Source organism: Rhipicephalus sanguineus, chromosome 4, assembly GCF_013339695.2.
Source record: "Rhipicephalus sanguineus isolate Rsan-2018 chromosome 4, BIME_Rsan_1.4, whole genome shotgun sequence".
In the NCBI taxonomy this organism is placed as follows: Eukaryota; Metazoa; Arthropoda; class Arachnida; order Ixodida; family Ixodidae; genus Rhipicephalus; species Rhipicephalus sanguineus.
The window spans coordinates 74,759,284-74,775,225 of NC_051179.1; the positions used below are offsets into that span (position 1 = coordinate 74,759,284).

A 15,942-nucleotide genomic window follows, 5' to 3' on the forward strand; every position below is an offset into this window, starting at 1 on the left:
GTTAGCGGCGCGGTCGAGCGATGGGGAACTGTCTCCGAGCTCGATAAGGGGCGCGGCTTCAAAAGGGATACCGGCCGGCGTCGCGCCACTCTCGGGGAGCGCCTGTCGTTGTTCACAGCCGCCGCTTGGGGCAGCCTCTCGTGAAATGGCTAAGCCGCTTGCGGCTAGCGGTACAGACGCGCGCTCGAAGTGAGCTTGGCTGCTTGCTTGCATAGCAACCAGCGGGCAAAAGTCGGTGACGGCTGAGGCCGCGTTTCCGACCTGCGCTCCGTAAGCTCCGTTGGGAGCCGATTGGGAGCGATGTGACATGGAACTGCCGTGCATTCCAAAGGGAGCAGTAGCGGTCCATTTTGCCCGTGTGCACTGTTCGGGTTGGGCAATGGCCCCGTTCCCACAACACGCTACATCTCCACTGGGAGCTGGTACATAGCGCCTCGCGTCATCCCCACTGGGGGTTGTGACAGGGGAGGGTGCTGGATTCTGCCCGAAGGGGGCACTGGCCCTGTTCTCGAGCAAAGCGGTATCTGCTAAAAACGACAGCGGACAAAACTCACGCCTAGCAGACATAACGCGGGTAACACGGCGAGCCTGATACGCAAAGGCGTGCTGACTCGACTAAGTCTAATCAAAGGCTTAATGAGCTTTTGATACCGCGTTGGGCGCCTCGATGCTCACCGGAGCCGAAGACTACCGCGGGTTCAGGCTTAGCGAGCCACAGGGCCGCGTCTACCGTCGCCTGCTTACGTTTAGCGCACCGCTCCGCACGCGCTCAGCTAGCAAAGGCGTTGAGCGCCGCGCAGCATAAACACAGTGTTCGATCAAACATATACACACAAACACTTTAATTGCCTTCGGCTGCACCCCAACACACACACTGTACACGTCCGCTCCCGGGGCACGGGGAAGCAAAGGGCCTCCCGCGCGGACGATACACCAAGGAGTTCCGCGAAGCACGTCGCAGCTCGCAATGGCGAACTTTGACACGCCGCTCGGGAAAAAGGTCCCTCGCGGCTATGCTGCGCACTCTCGCGATGACCACTGGGCCTGGTCGCGAGGGTTAGGGCAATCTCCGTACGCGTGGGCCTCCGGCAAGTGCGACTCGGCGTGGTACGACCACGCACGAGCACTAGGCACCGTTCTCTGGCTTAGCGTACGAACCGGAGCTAACACTGAGGTAAACACGCCTGCAAGGATGCCGAGGCACCCAGGCAGGCTACAGCCCAGCGATTCCCAAAGGGGACGTTGGACCGGAAAGAAATACGTGCTTACCCAGCGGCGTCCGAGGAGAGAGAGAGTTCGTCCCGGCCTGCCCGCGCGTCAGTCGCCGAATTTCGCGGCTCTCCGACCGCGCGCAGCGCCACCACGAGTGTCGGCGCGTAGCGCAAAATGGCGCCACTTGCCGTCGCGGGAGAACGGGAGAGGGAAAGGATTCGAAATGCCCGCGCAGTGGCTTCGGGCGCGCCTCGGATCCCCACAAGCTTTTTGAGCACGTGGTTCGTTGCTCCAGCATGGCTGGTTGTCATAACAAAGGATACTTAATTCTAAAACCCTGATACGCCCCTCGCTCGGCCATTCAACTGCCACTTCTAGGGGATCAAGACCTTCACGAGACACGTCCAACACTTTGGCACTCTCACTTTCAAAATTGTTCCACGAGCTGTCAATAAAAATAATAAAATCATCTACATAACGAAACACTTTCTTAACATTTGTCCCCTCGATACGATCAGCCACACACCGGTCAAGATCCGCTATAAAAAGATTGCTTAACACAGGTGCTATACATGAGCCTATACAAATACCCTTTTTTTTTTGTAAACGTATCTCATTGTTCCATTTAGTGAATGTCGAAGTCAGATAAAAGTGTAGCAAGGTAATAAAATCATCAGCAGATACGCCCAACTCAGTAGAGAACTTGACCACACCGAATTCATCAATGCTGGTCTCAACACATTTTAGCAATTGTACATGGGGGAGGGAATAGTATAAGTCAGTGACATCAACAGAAAAGGCTTTTAGCCCTTCATTTTCGTGAGCTTCCATGAAGTCTAAAAGATTGTCTGAACTCTTTACTAAAAATGGGTCACGAACCTCGAGAATATTCAGCTTGTCCAAGTGAAATGTAGCAAGTTCATTTTGCCAGGTACCTATTTCCGATACAATGACTCGAAATGGTATGCCAGCCTTGTGGGTCTTCGCGCTAAAGAATACGTCCAAGCTATATTTCTTACTCTTTTGAATACCCTAAAGAGTTCCAAGGACTTTCATTTTTTTCACAACTGAATAGCCTTTGCCATTACTTTCTTCAAAGACACGTCTTTCTTCACCTTAAATAACCCAGAGACGGCCTCATTCGCATTTTTTGCAAAGCAAGAATGCGAAAACGCTGCGAAGCCTCCCACTTTATCTCCCTGTATAACACATAGCGAATTATCGTTCAAGTACGACAACACACGCTTTACAGAAAGACGTGAGGAAACAGGCTTACACCGTGATAACGCGTCTACTCGTTCAGAGTGAAGTCTCTCTTCCTCACCTTCAGTAGCACGCCGCGACACCTAGCGAACGACGGTCAGGAGCTCAGGGTTCGTCCTCTCGTTTTGAACACCAATCTTGGTTTTTAAACACCAAAAGGTTTTCATATGAGTAACCAACAAGCCCACGTTGCAACCCTCTTCGAAGGCGAGTTCAATCACCCGAACCCCCCCCCCCCTCGCCTCCTCGGCTACGTCAATGTTGGCAAGGTATAAAAATGGTAGCAGCGTCGTAATCAATCACTACATGAAAAACCAGCGCGAAAAGGACGGATACATATAGATAAAGGACACAGGACAGCGCTTGTACTTGTCTTGTTTCTGTGAGCGTCAGTCGTTTTCGCGCTGGTTTGCAAGTATTACGATGTCGTACTTAACCTGCTGCTAACACATTAAATAAAACTCTTAGTAAGGTTTAATGAAGTATCTATGGTCAAAGAACCTTGCCCTAAAGTGTAGCTTCTGGCCATATCAACTTAATATTTGATGCAGATTCCATCACGACGCACGATGCTGAACTAATATAAGGCAAGAACGAACAATTGCGCTGGATAAACCATTGATACTTGGACAGTGCTTCCATGAGAAAGATAGCATGAAGAAGGTAGGAATAACGACAATAAGAGCCTAAATACAGCCGCTATTTAAATAAATGTTAAAATATCCGTTTGCTGTACTTTCTACAAATCGAGATGAAACTTACTTACGTGTTCTTACGCAAGCGTGACTTTTTTCTGTATCTTTAGCCCGGTGTTCCCTTATTTTTTTACTGTAGCTTAGGCTCCATTGTTCTTGCGTGACGTAATCAGCCACTTGACCCCTGCAATAAAGTATCGCGAAATTTCCGAAAGGCGCAGATAACTTTCACGCACCGTTTCAATGCTTTTTTCAAGGGTTACTGCCTTTTTCGTCGTTTTAGTGCTTATTATGGCTATGTAAGTACGGCACCACAGCCTTTCAACAACAATTTTTCTGGGCTTTCGGTTTGGCAACCTATACTAATTTATCAGCAAATACCAGTAACCCAACTTAATGCAGTGTGAATGCCCAGTTACCTTTGTATACCAAAATAGCAAATTGAATTATATAAACTTTGAAAGCATCGTTATTTAGTTTTTCGCGAAAATTTATCAGAATCGTGATAGTGCTGAATAGGGTTGCCATGTCTGGCTACCTTGCGCCAATTTTGCTGCTTTTCTAAGTTGGTGGCGTCAGAAAAAACGTCTTGTCCACTTGGCTATTTCTGGCTACTTTTATTGTTTCCGCGATTTGAACCCAATTATCAACATCTTGTCAAATATCAATGCAAATAATATCAGTTAGCGAGTACAAGGACGGGTTGATCGGCCATACATGAGTGATGTCAAACAGCTGCTGCTGATGGTGGTGTTGGTGGTGGTCGTGATGGAAATGGTAACGACAATGTTTATCAATATCGTGTGACGTCACAGCCGTTGGCTTTGGAGTGTAAGGCGTCAAAACACGGCGACGAAGGCGTGTATCTATCCCCCAAAATTGAATTTTGCGCTTGCATAACACAAAAGCACATTTGGATAGGTGGCTGAGACTCGGGGGAAACCTTGCATGGGGCATCATTTTCAAGACATCCTATTGCTGAAGATGACATTAAACCGTAATTCAAAGTGAACAAAACAATCGAAAGCGCTCCGAATCCGCGCAGCTCTTCACTCATCAACATGGGAAATAGGATACCCGATGAACTGCCTGCATTGTTTCCTCGAATTATGTGCGGACTGCAACTCGGGAATATTAACTGCTCAAAATTCGTCATCACGAGAGAAACGATTGAGAAGTGACACTACAATTAATGTTACCATCCCAGAAAATGTGATTTCGTGCGCATTCGTGCAGTACTCATTTTTATTGTCGACTCAAGGCTGGTATATCTAGTCATTTAAGAAAAGTCCTGTAGTGCGCGTGAGAAAGTGTCATTTCTGCAACACCCATGAAAGTTCGTCATCCTTGACAAAATAGTTGCCGAAATCAACTATTCATGCTTTATTCTGAACAATGCTGATTTCGAAGCGTTTTTGTGCTAATCATCAACATTTACACCAAAAGGTTATCGCATTCAGTCATAAATAAAAATTTCGCAGTTGTTCTCACACACGCGTGGCTGCGTTGGCTACCTTTACTGTATTTGAGTTAAAGTGGGCTACTTTTACAGCGACAGCTGTTATGAGATCACAACATGGACCGTTTTTGGCGCCGTAGTTGTCCGCCGCCGCCGCCGCCGGTGTCCGTAACCGCTATCGCTCGACATAAGAATAAAACGAAATAAGAAAACATTTCAAGGATGGAGCGAGGTTCGAACCTGGGTCCTCTGCGTGTGAGCCCAGTGTTCAACCTGAGAGCCATACCCGTGCTTGAGACTGCTTTGCAAAATGACCCTATACAGGCTTCATGTCGGGAAGGAACCAAATTAACATATGTAATGTAGCGTGGTAGAAGAGTAAAATTACAACCAAGTGTCACACAACGCGAATTCTGTAAGCAGGCGTCACACAATGCGAATTGCGCAACGAGTGGGTTGGTTAATGCTTCCAACCCATTACAAAGGGCTCTGCCATAATTATTCATCGTCATCAGCCACAGCATCAACAAAGGAGACATAATGCCTTACAGGTGTTTAGCAGGTACCACGGTTCTGCGTAGAATGAAGAAAAATTGCTTAGTGGCTGCTTCCGTACTTAACAAACATTATGATGATTTATAGCGTAGTGGGTTCCTCGCAAGTGTACTTCTATTGGTTGCGAAGGAAGCCCATATCGCTCCCATGATCTATTTGCTCGGGGTCTCAATAAGGTTAATTCCCTCTCTCTATCTCTTCCTCACGTTAGCGTATGTTATAAAGCGTGGTGGGAGAGTGAAATAACAACCGGTCATCACACAATGCGAATTACGTAACTAGTAGGTCCTTTAAAGCTTCCAACCCATTACAAAAGGATCAGCCATAATTCTTCATCGTCATCAACCGCCCCATAAAGAAACTGGTCATAATGCCTTACAGATGGTACCTCGCTTCTCTGCAGAATGACGAGTAATGTCGCAGTGGGTGCTTCCCAACTTCACAAAAATTATGATTTGTGGCGTAGTGGGTACGCTCCTAGTGTACTTGTATCAGTAGCCACAAGAGAGTTTATAACGGGCTCTAGAAATGCCGCCCTTCGAGCTTTCGCTGTGACTGAGTAGGAGTCACAGCGTCACTCAATGCTACTGAGTAGGAGTAGATGGTCAAGAAGTCACCGACCTGCTACACAAGTTTTTAGTTACGAGGTCAACTGACGAGTGACATCGACGTCGATTTTGCCAGCACACCCCGACACACCACGCTGAGGCACGCTCCGGCTTCACCAACCGCGCTGATCTGCTCCGTGCCGCTGTGCTGTCAGTGCCGCTTTCGCAATGAACGCATAAAGAAGACTTCAGTGCCTTCGTTCAACATTAAAGCTGATAAAAGTTTGGCTGCTTAGCATTTTACGTACATTATTTGAGGAAGAAGCGAATGAACAGGTGGTGAACACAGTTAATGCCTCGCTGACGTAACGACTTTGCTTCAGTAAATACAGTTACATATCATAAGTCAATTTCAGCTCACACATTCTTTCTTGACATAGACATTCACTCTTCGCCATACTTCCTCAGCAAGACGATCAAAGAACAAAAAGAGTTCATTTCATTTTACTATCATGAGGGGCACTGCACATCGTTTTCTTAAATCGGCATCCAATATGGCACGGTATAGCGGTGGTGCTAAACAACTGCATGCTGGTTTTTCAGAACCAAAGTTTTCGCACAGTGGGGATACGATTATCCAGAAGAGTGCCCGGTCGACGGTCAAGATGTAAGTGTTTGAACATGACCCTCAGGTCTTTATTGGCTTCATCTATGATGCCTACGTGCTCAAGCATACTTCCAAGACACTCGCGTTACACAAACACTATAACCACATTTCTACACTATTTGTGGTCTCTGATGAGGTTCGCAGAAACACAAGAACCAATATTTCGGCGACGAAGATGCATAACAGAATGTTTGTATAGCTGTACACGAGCTCAAAACTGGTGTGTATATACTAAGCTAAAAGGGAACCTTTACAAAACAACAATACCTATTTTCTCTTCCTAACGCAGTCTTCTCTGTGCGTACTGCTCTGCTTTTCTCCTACTTCTCACTTCGCTTTCACTTTAAATGCTAAGCATTTCTTTGCGAACCAAAGGCGCTTTGAGCGTTTCTATCTATCTATCTATCTATCTATCTATCTATCTATCTATCTATCTATCTATCTATCTATCTATCTATCTATCTATCTATCTATCTATCTATCTATCTATCTATCTATCTATCTATCTATCTATCTATCTATCTATCTATCTATCTATCTATCTATCTATCTATCTCTTTTGATTTGTTTCTTGTATCTCTTTTATATATCTTTCTTTCCATTTTTTGCTTTATATATCTCTCGCTCTTTTTATCTTCATTTCGCTTTCTTTCCCTTCTTTCTCCCTGTTTTTTCTTTCACTTTCTCTTTCTGCTTTGTTCTCTATCATTCTGTGTTTCTTTTTCTCTCTCTTTCTCTCTCTTTCTATCTCTTTCTCTGTCTTTCTATCACTTGATGCATTTATTCCCATTATTTCTCTCTATTTTTCTCGCCCTTTGTAGCTTTTTCTCTTTCTCTCCCTCTCTTGGTGGAGCAGTGGTGAGTAGTGGGATTTGCCCAATTTCTGTGACAAATACCCGTTGACGATGATAGTTATCTGATAGGCCGCTCAAAACGACCACCTTAAACAGCTAAACAGCTTCTCTTTTAAAAAGGTTGTGTCACTCGATTTATAACGTTTCACACTTGCGTGTTGTCAGAGGTGCTTCTACACTGAGGACGTTGCTCCATTCCTACATCGACTAGCCTGGGCGTTGCCTAAATGGCCGCTCGCAAGAGCACGCCTGCAGTTATCGTTCTGGCACTGGCAGAAGCACGACCTTGCGTTGTAAGGACTGTGAGGTGTGCTGTGTTCGTGGGCCTGACTATTTAAAGTGCTTGGTTTGCAGGCGCTCCATCCCTTTGCCGCTTTTCTTTCAAAAGAAAAAATAAAGTTTTTACCTACCTACGTGACCCTCGTGCACGCAAGATTTTTAAACCTCTGCAATCACAAAGAACAGTGCGCCATCACTCCGCCTTTTTTTTAAGGAGCCATCACACCGCCTGTAGTACTGTCTCGTGCTGCATTAATTTATCTTCGCAACAGCAACGTCTTCTCAACTGTCTAATAGCTTTTCACTCTTCCTTGCTCATGCCTGATGAATGAAAATAGCGCGGAAAAACGTAGGACGAGACGAAGAAGGTTGCAGCACAAGTGCATACTGACAACTGCGCTGTAGCCTTCTTCGTGTCGTCCTACGTTTTTTTCGCGCTATTTTCATTCATCATGAATTACCAACTCGCCAAACAGCCTATTCTTCATGCCTGGTGATGTACAGCTTTGTCTAGGTATATATACATCCGCATTCCTAATAAACACTTCAGTCGTCAGTAAGCGCTGTTTGTCTCTCTTCTTGGTCTTTCGTCATAACGCGGCATTCCCCTTACAAGTAGTTCCCGACTAGCCGAAGTCCTCTCCTTATTACCGGTTATGCCACGAGCTATGTTATTACACAAACTCTATCGACCACAGCCCAACTAAAATCGCCTAATCCCTGTTACGTGATGTTATATTGCAGAGGCTGTTGCTCAAAGAGTGACCGTGCATTTCTGACGGGGGTCATCGCCGATTTCATAATTTCCTAGTCCACGCAACACAAACTGACCACTTCTTTCCGTCCTTAAGCCAATGGCCTCATGGAAGACTTGAACGGAGCTCGTGCGCATGTTCTGCCTTGGTATAGACGTCAGACTCTGGAGTTTCCAAGATGTGTGGCGCCACCTGTCGGAGAAGTATTGAGTAGTGCATAGACCGACTCTCTCGCACAGTTTGCTATGGGACCAGGTGCAACTAGCGAGTGCGAAACAACGATTGAGCTTAATATCGCGTGTGTTTGCGCATTTAGCACTCAGAACGAGAGCTGTGAACTGCTCTCCGCTAGTCGGACGCGCCACCGAACCGTCGTGAAGTGCTTGCTGGATCACTCGCCTGAACGACGGCGAAAACAGCAGCAGACGAGAGCCCTCCGCACGCTACGAAGAAACTCCGCAAAAGACGCACTGTTGCGTTGTGAATTGCCACTGACGTAAAAGACTGAATAACAACGTTCAGTTTTACCGATTTCCATAGTTGTCGTACGAAGAAGAAAGGCGAGAGCGCTGGATACGGGCCGTTGCGAGCGTGTTGGGTAAGCGAAGTACCCGCGTTCTCCACAGCCGGTGACATGAATGTGTGGCTCTGCTGTTGTTTTGCGTAGCCCTGATGCAAAACCGTGGCTTGACTATGAAGCTCAGCAGAGGCTCTGACCGCGGTGCTTGTCGTGTAACACGAAGTGATCAGCTAGAGGCAGACTGGAGACGCGTGATACGCACACAGCGACGAGTTGGTCGTCACAACACAGCATCGCGGACGTATGTACGTTTTGGAGGCTCAGAGTTCTGGTTCTAACTAGCTAACACCACGTGCGTCATACAAGTAAATCGCATAATGTTGGTCGTGACCCCCTTCAGGTTTGTTTCGCCCGTGTCCTCCGCGGTTGCCGTAGCTATCTCGGAGGCCACGGTTTTGCCTTTGGTTGTAATCCGCGAAAGTGGACACGCACGTATCCCCATTTGCAGTACATACAAAGGGAAGACGACCATCAAGAGACCATTTGAGGATGCGTAATAAAACACTCCAATGCACAGGAAGCGAGAGATGAATTAAGGGAGAATGCAACTGAAAAGGCGAAAATCGCCGGAGCCATTCGCCCCTGATGAACCGAGTTTTGTACCACTGATCGTAAGATGCATAGCTAAGTAAATTGATCGTGTATGTAGGTACTTTATCGCTGTGGCATACGTATATACCCGATTTTAACGCATTTAGGCTCTAGAGAACGGATGTCGGAGGGATTGCCTCGAACTCGGTGTCGTGCGATGCCCGCTTGTACTTGCGAGTTGCAGCGCGCGGGAATAACTAAAACTTATTTTGCATTGTACTCGCAGTTCGCTTTGATCAGCTTCCTTTGTTTCTGAAGCGTGGATTGGCGGAAGAAGCTTTCCAGGTCCTTGATTTTCAGCAAACCGCGCCTCGACACCAACGAAAGAGGAGGGTTATATTGCGGCCTATGCACATTCGCTTGCGGGCGGCTCTCTTTGCACTACCCAGTTAGTGCCAGGGCTACGATGAGGGCGCTGCTGGCGGGGTTTTTCGCAGCGCCGCCTGGGCAGAGTCTGACGTCTATATGCGCTCTTCCGCGTTTCGATTTCACCGCTGAATTTCGTTGAATTTCATTACTTCGCAATTATTACTAGAGGCCGCTTTTTCGAAATCTGAAAGCTGCAATGTGTTCTTCGCATGAAGGAATTCAATTCTCACATTGGACATTGCCGCCTAACTCCCCTACTTAAAATGTTAATGAATTTAGCTTTCTTAATTACTGTCCCAAATCATGTCTTTAGTATCTTAAGATGTCTGCGACTACAGAAGAAGTAATTGTGAAGGTATCGAACAAACATCGCATTTCCCCGACCAACTTTTGACAATTGTGGATACATTGCTGGAAACACACTGTATATGTAACAGATAAGACATCAGACAAAAGTGGAATAATGTACTTTTGCTACGTGAGCCTGCACATTATATATATGAGCTCATAGGAGAAAACACCGGGAACAAAGAGGAACAATGAAACACGCTGTGCGTTTACATCCGGCGTCCGTCACCATATTCCCCTACTGGCCGTGAGATCGAGCGGAGTCGCCGCCTAACGGCTTCTGGCTGAACTGCGCCTAGTGTGGATTGCTCCGTGCGTCGTCTGCTAGCCCCGTTGTGTTTGCATGTGCGCGTACGTCATGCAGATCCTCAAAAGGCGGTTTGTTCCGTTGCTCTAGTGCAACTTTAATCGCTCGTACGTATGCCTAATACGATGTAAAGAAGCATTTGGCCTTGACCGGCTGTATATGTGCTGCAATAAGGTCAGAGAGTGCACTTGTCGAGAGTGCTGTGTGTGGTCGTCGTACCCTCCGTTTACGAGAGTCATATCAGTGTAGGTGCCGCTCTGTGGTTCAAGCGCATTGCAAAGTGCACTTGGCACTGCCCTAAATATGAGAAGTATTAAATCTCATGTGAATATAGCCTTTTAGCGGCGCGGTGGTGACAAAAAAAGCTCGCATGTACTTTAGCGTTGTGGTTAGGTGTTGTTTACACGTTAGGCGACGAGCTTTAGTTGTGTCCGGTCCTGTGTCACTAGAGAGAAATATTTCTGTTAAGTCACGTCTGACACTTCGGTACTTAAATTGTCCCCTAAAAGAACACAAAATGAAATGACACAGAAATCGCAAAACTGAGTTGCCTTGCGCAATTTTAACTTAATTGTGGCGACATTTATACAACAAAAACACCCGTGTACTTATATTAAAGTGCTCGTTAAAGAGCGCTGATGGTCAAAATCAATCTAAATGGCGTAGTTTACATTTATGTCGTAGTAATTTCACGCGAAGCCACATCTTTTTTTCTTTACATTATCTTGAGCGTTTGTGTTGCGTTGTTTAGATTGACAGAAGGCAGCGGACATTATTCGTATGAAGAAGCGTACTTTGGTCCCGTGAAATAACCGGACCTTTGTGCAAGTAATCAATCGAAGAAAGTTACGTGCTGTACAGTTACCTTTGTGTACTATTACTGGAATAAAAACAAGCGTGTACGTATTAAACGTCTCCGTAGCGCTAAAGCGCTGTCAGCCACGTAGCTTTCCTCAGTAAACCTATAAACTGTCCTAAATTTCATGGAGAACTGAATAAGAAATGCGAATGAATATTTGAGCATGCAGTGCACAAAGTGCTATTTCAACTCATCGTGCAGGAATACGGTCTTTCTTTTTGTTGAGCAGCATCCAAATGGACAAGAAGTAAATAGTTAATTCAGTCGCGCGATACAGCAGTGCGTAGTAGGTGAAACACAAGCTAAACATGTACAAATAAAACAACAAGAAAGCGTCACCCATTTCGAAAACGCCGACTGTCGCCGAAGGCGAGCAACCCATTCGTTGGCAGAACGCGCTTCTCTCACAAGTAGTTGTAACGTTCGACGCGCTTCGTGCGATAAATTGGGAATGAAGAGCGCACATATTACCGCAAAGCTGCAGTCAACGCATTTTGTTTGCCGGAAATTGGGTCACATCGCTCACAACGAAGCGCTGTTCTGCACGTTTGTATACGCGCCGACAACCGCCTATCCACACTAGCGCGGCGAAGGTGCTGCCACCTGTAGCCCGATCTCGCGGCGAATAGCAACAGCGCCGAGCGAGCGTGGGCTAAGTACACGTTGACGTCGTGTAGTGTTTACTGTGCTTGCGCCAAGTGCGTCTGGTGAACTCAGTGGCCAGAGGCGTTTCCCATTCCCGACATAAGAAGCGCAACAATCGCTAAAGCTTTTGTATCGGGTTGGGGGTCACGCTTTGGCGTTCCCTCTACAATCACCACCGCTCGCGGTCGACAGTTCGAGTCTGCTCTTTTCAAGAAGCTCATGGTTTTGCTGGGAAGTTGGCGGATTCGCACAACAGCATACCACCCCATCGCTAACGGCATGGTCGAGCGTTTTCAGCGGAACCCGAAAGCATCCTTGAAGGCGCAACCCGACACGGTCAACTGGACAGTTTCACTGCCACTTGCTTTGCTTAGCCTTAGGACGACGTTAAAGCAAGACATCAAGCGTACACTTGCCGACCTAACCTATGGTTCATCGCTCCGCCTTCCTAGAGAATTTTTCGATGCTTCAACTACCTCGCCTTGTCCTGATCCAACCGAGTATGTGGTCCAGCTGCGCTCCGCTATGCGCAGTCTTTCTGCCCTACACCCTCGCGTAAAACACCTTGCTTCTACCTACATCTCTCCTGACTTGGAAACTTACTTGCGTCAGCCAGAGAGAAGGATCAGCAGGCCAGAAGGTTGCGTATTCTCGAGAAAACAGAAACAAAGACATGTCTACAATAAGAACTTGTATATTTGAGCAAAAGCGTTGCGAGGCGAACGAGGCAGCAGCGACGAGGCTAGTGCTGCAACTTGGGCGCGGCCGCTGTGTTTCCACTTCATTGTAGAGCACTGCACGGGGCTGATTTTCCGGGCCAGCTTTATGAAGCCCGAGCCCATCACGGGCCCGCTTTATCATGCCCGAGCCCAGCCCGGGCGTACATGACCTAACCCAGCCAGAACCCGGCCCGGGCCCGTGGTTCAAAGCCCTGGCCTGGCCCGGACCGGGCCCGGGCGTTCATTACTAAACTTATCCAGGGCGCGCGTGTTTATGACCAGGCGCGGCCCGGGCCCGCTAGAGGATATTAGTTGTTGATGATGATTACTAATGATGCCATGCGCTTTGTAGCGGGCGATCGAACGAAAAATCCGGTGCGTAGCATCGAAATGTTCCTTTGCCCGCGGTGGTAGCTCAGTGGTTAAGTTAGCTGCTTCGCTGTTAAGTCCTAGGACGCGGGTGCGATTCTCGCGTCCACGGCGTCCTCGTTTTGATGGGGGCGAAATGCAAGAACACCCGTGTACTTTATCTTTAGTTGCCCGTTAAGAACTCCAGGTGGCCGAAATTAATCCGGTCCCCACTACGGCGCGCGTCGTAATCATATCGTGGTCCTGGCACGTAATACCAAGGAATATAAATGAAATGTTGCTTATGTGGCACATGGCAGGTCATTACAATAACAGTATAGTGAAAATAAAACATAGCAACAACATTTATTTAAAGAAGAGTACAACTAACATGAAAAAGCGGATAAAAGCAAAGCCGGCACATTTTCTTTGATGTTCTTTTTCTACACGCGCGTTGGAAACATTATTTACACAATTTTTTAAAAGAGGCTCCTGATTTATTATTTTGTTGCAGCAAGATAAAAAAAACGTTAACGTTATATATGGTGAACAGCCACCAAAAGCAGATGAAATATAAATCATTCATATTTTAACGTCGTCACGGAAACGTTATCGCCATGTACAATATAATTATATAATCAAGCTAATTGGCACAGAATGCCTTAGACCATGGAAGGCATAACGTTCGCGTGTGCTCGAAGGCCCGACTTAGGCCTTTTAATGAGCGGGCCCGGGCTTGAGGCCCGAGTCCTGCCCGGTCCGCAGCCTCAAGCCCGGGCCCGGCCCAGCCCCGCCGCTCCAAGGCCGGCCCCGCCCAGGCCCGCACATTCAAGCCCTAGCCCAGCCCGGGCCCGCCAGAAAACGCTTCGGAAGGCCCGGCCCGGGCCCGTGCAGTGCTCTACTTCATCGCACACTTCAGCCCCTCCTACCGCTGCAACCAGGGAGCGTCGCTCTGTATCGTTCAGGCTCCCTCCTTTCAGTGGGCTCCTTCACTAACGGGGGGCCTTATAGCAACAGCGCCGAGCGAGCGTGCTCAAGGCTCAAAGTACACGTTGACGTCGTGTAGTGTTTACTGTGCTGGCGCCAAATGCGTCCGGTGAACTCGAGTTACAGACAGCGCATCCCTGACCTTGGCCGATCGTCTCTGTTTACGCGCCAAGCACGTGCGTTGGAAGCACAGCGGCCGCGCCCAAGTTACAGCAGTCGCCTCGTTCACCTCGCGACGCTTTCTTTTAAAATATATATATAAGTTCGTATTGTAGACGTGCCTTTATTTCTGGTTACTTGTGAATACGCAAAATTATCACGCAAGTAACGTCTGCAACGTCTACATCCCTTACATCCCGAAGTGTATGGATCTCCCCTTTTAGCGCGGTGATCGCGTTCTTGCCTTTGTCTCTTGTTCGTGTTTTATTTTCTTTTTCCGGAACCGCACACGTAGCTCTGTTTCTTTCGCCCTTTCTGTTTCCTATTTATTTCTTGTTTGTTTGTGTGTTCTGACCCCGCCTCTTGTCAAGTTCTAACAAAATGCGGCTCTGTGTGTGTCATTACGTATGGCTCTCCCTTGCTCTCTGCTCTTTATTTTGCTGTTGTTGTTCTGGCCGCTCCCTTTGTCTCGTTCCAACGAATGGCGACGGTGTGTCCATCTGTGTCTGTATGGCGGGAATCTGTACTTAAACACGAAGGCAATGCAAAAATGTCATCTTTGATAAAGGCCGCTCCCCGGCCGAACGCTAAGAATAAATGTTATGTTTCACACTGTGACTTTCTCCTATATATTTTAACCGTTAGAGGAATATTCTCTGGCAACTATATATATATATATATATATATATATATATATATATATATATATATATATATATATATATATATATATATATATATATATATATATACCTGTGTGTGTGTGTGTGTGTGTGTGTGTGTAAGTTTACTCGAACTACACCTTTGTGCCATTATTATACATACAAGATGCAAGTCATATCCACTCTTATTTTTTTCTTCTTTACAGTGTTACAGCGATGAAGACTGCCGTTATCCGCAATGCAGCTGTATGCCTGGCCGTCATATCAATAGCGCTGGTGTAAGGGTAGGCTACTGCGCATGAAAGTGTTCTTGCACATGACACCGAATGGAGTAAATAATAAAAATTATGATTGATTCAATGTTCCCAAGAATAAATGAGAACACGGAAGCGTTACGCGTCTTTATATTAGCTGCAGCTTTATTGGATATGAAGAAATGCTTCTTCCATGGTGCGTATTGCTAACAGTCTGCACAGCCCCCTTTGGCTTAGATGTACCCACGTTACACCCAGTGACATGCCTCCCCCATTCCGACGACTTGTGTTCATGGCCATCAGCAACGCTTCGCTCTAGCTGAAGCATTCCACGTGACCTCACGGGGCTGGGCATGGTAGATGCCGCAAACGTAGGTGTTCGCGAACCATGCAAGCGAGCCTGTAGAGGCTGTCTGCAAATGGCTCGTACACTGGCGGTGCGCTATACTAAAGGGCTACTATACTTCTAAACCTTCAGCCTTCGCTAGGTGCGCGGCGCCATCTCAACGAGTGGCTCCGTCAAAGGTATGTGCACTTTGGTCCGGCTTGGAGGTGCCTGGAGTGCCTTCTCACCTTGCATCGCTCTGAGCTTCACGATTTCAAAGAGCGCATTGTCTAGTGCGCGTCTGCAATTTGGAAACGCGCTGTGCTTCCCAGTGACGTGTCTCGCAAGCAGAACGCTGTCACTTACATGATGTTTACTTGTGGACGTCACTGAGTTTGTGCGTTGTTTCATACACTCGTTTCGAAAGTTAAAAAAAAAACGAAATCATGCAAAATCTATCTTGGGAGATTCTTCGAGGTAAGTGCAAAGTTATGAAGCGAAG

The 15,942-nt window shown here is 47.1% G+C and overlaps 1 long non-coding RNA gene across 1 annotated transcript; it reads left to right on the forward strand.

Moving 5' to 3' along the window:
* The first annotated feature begins 3,384 nt into the window (after positions 1-3,384).
* LOC119388817 (uncharacterized) lies at positions 3,385-15,250 on the forward strand. The gene is made up of 3 exons (XR_005182849.2): positions 3,385-3,469; positions 6,336-6,399; positions 15,068-15,250. It is a non-coding gene; the product is annotated as an uncharacterized LOC119388817 (long non-coding RNA).
* The last annotated feature ends 692 nt before the right edge of the window (positions 15,251-15,942 follow it).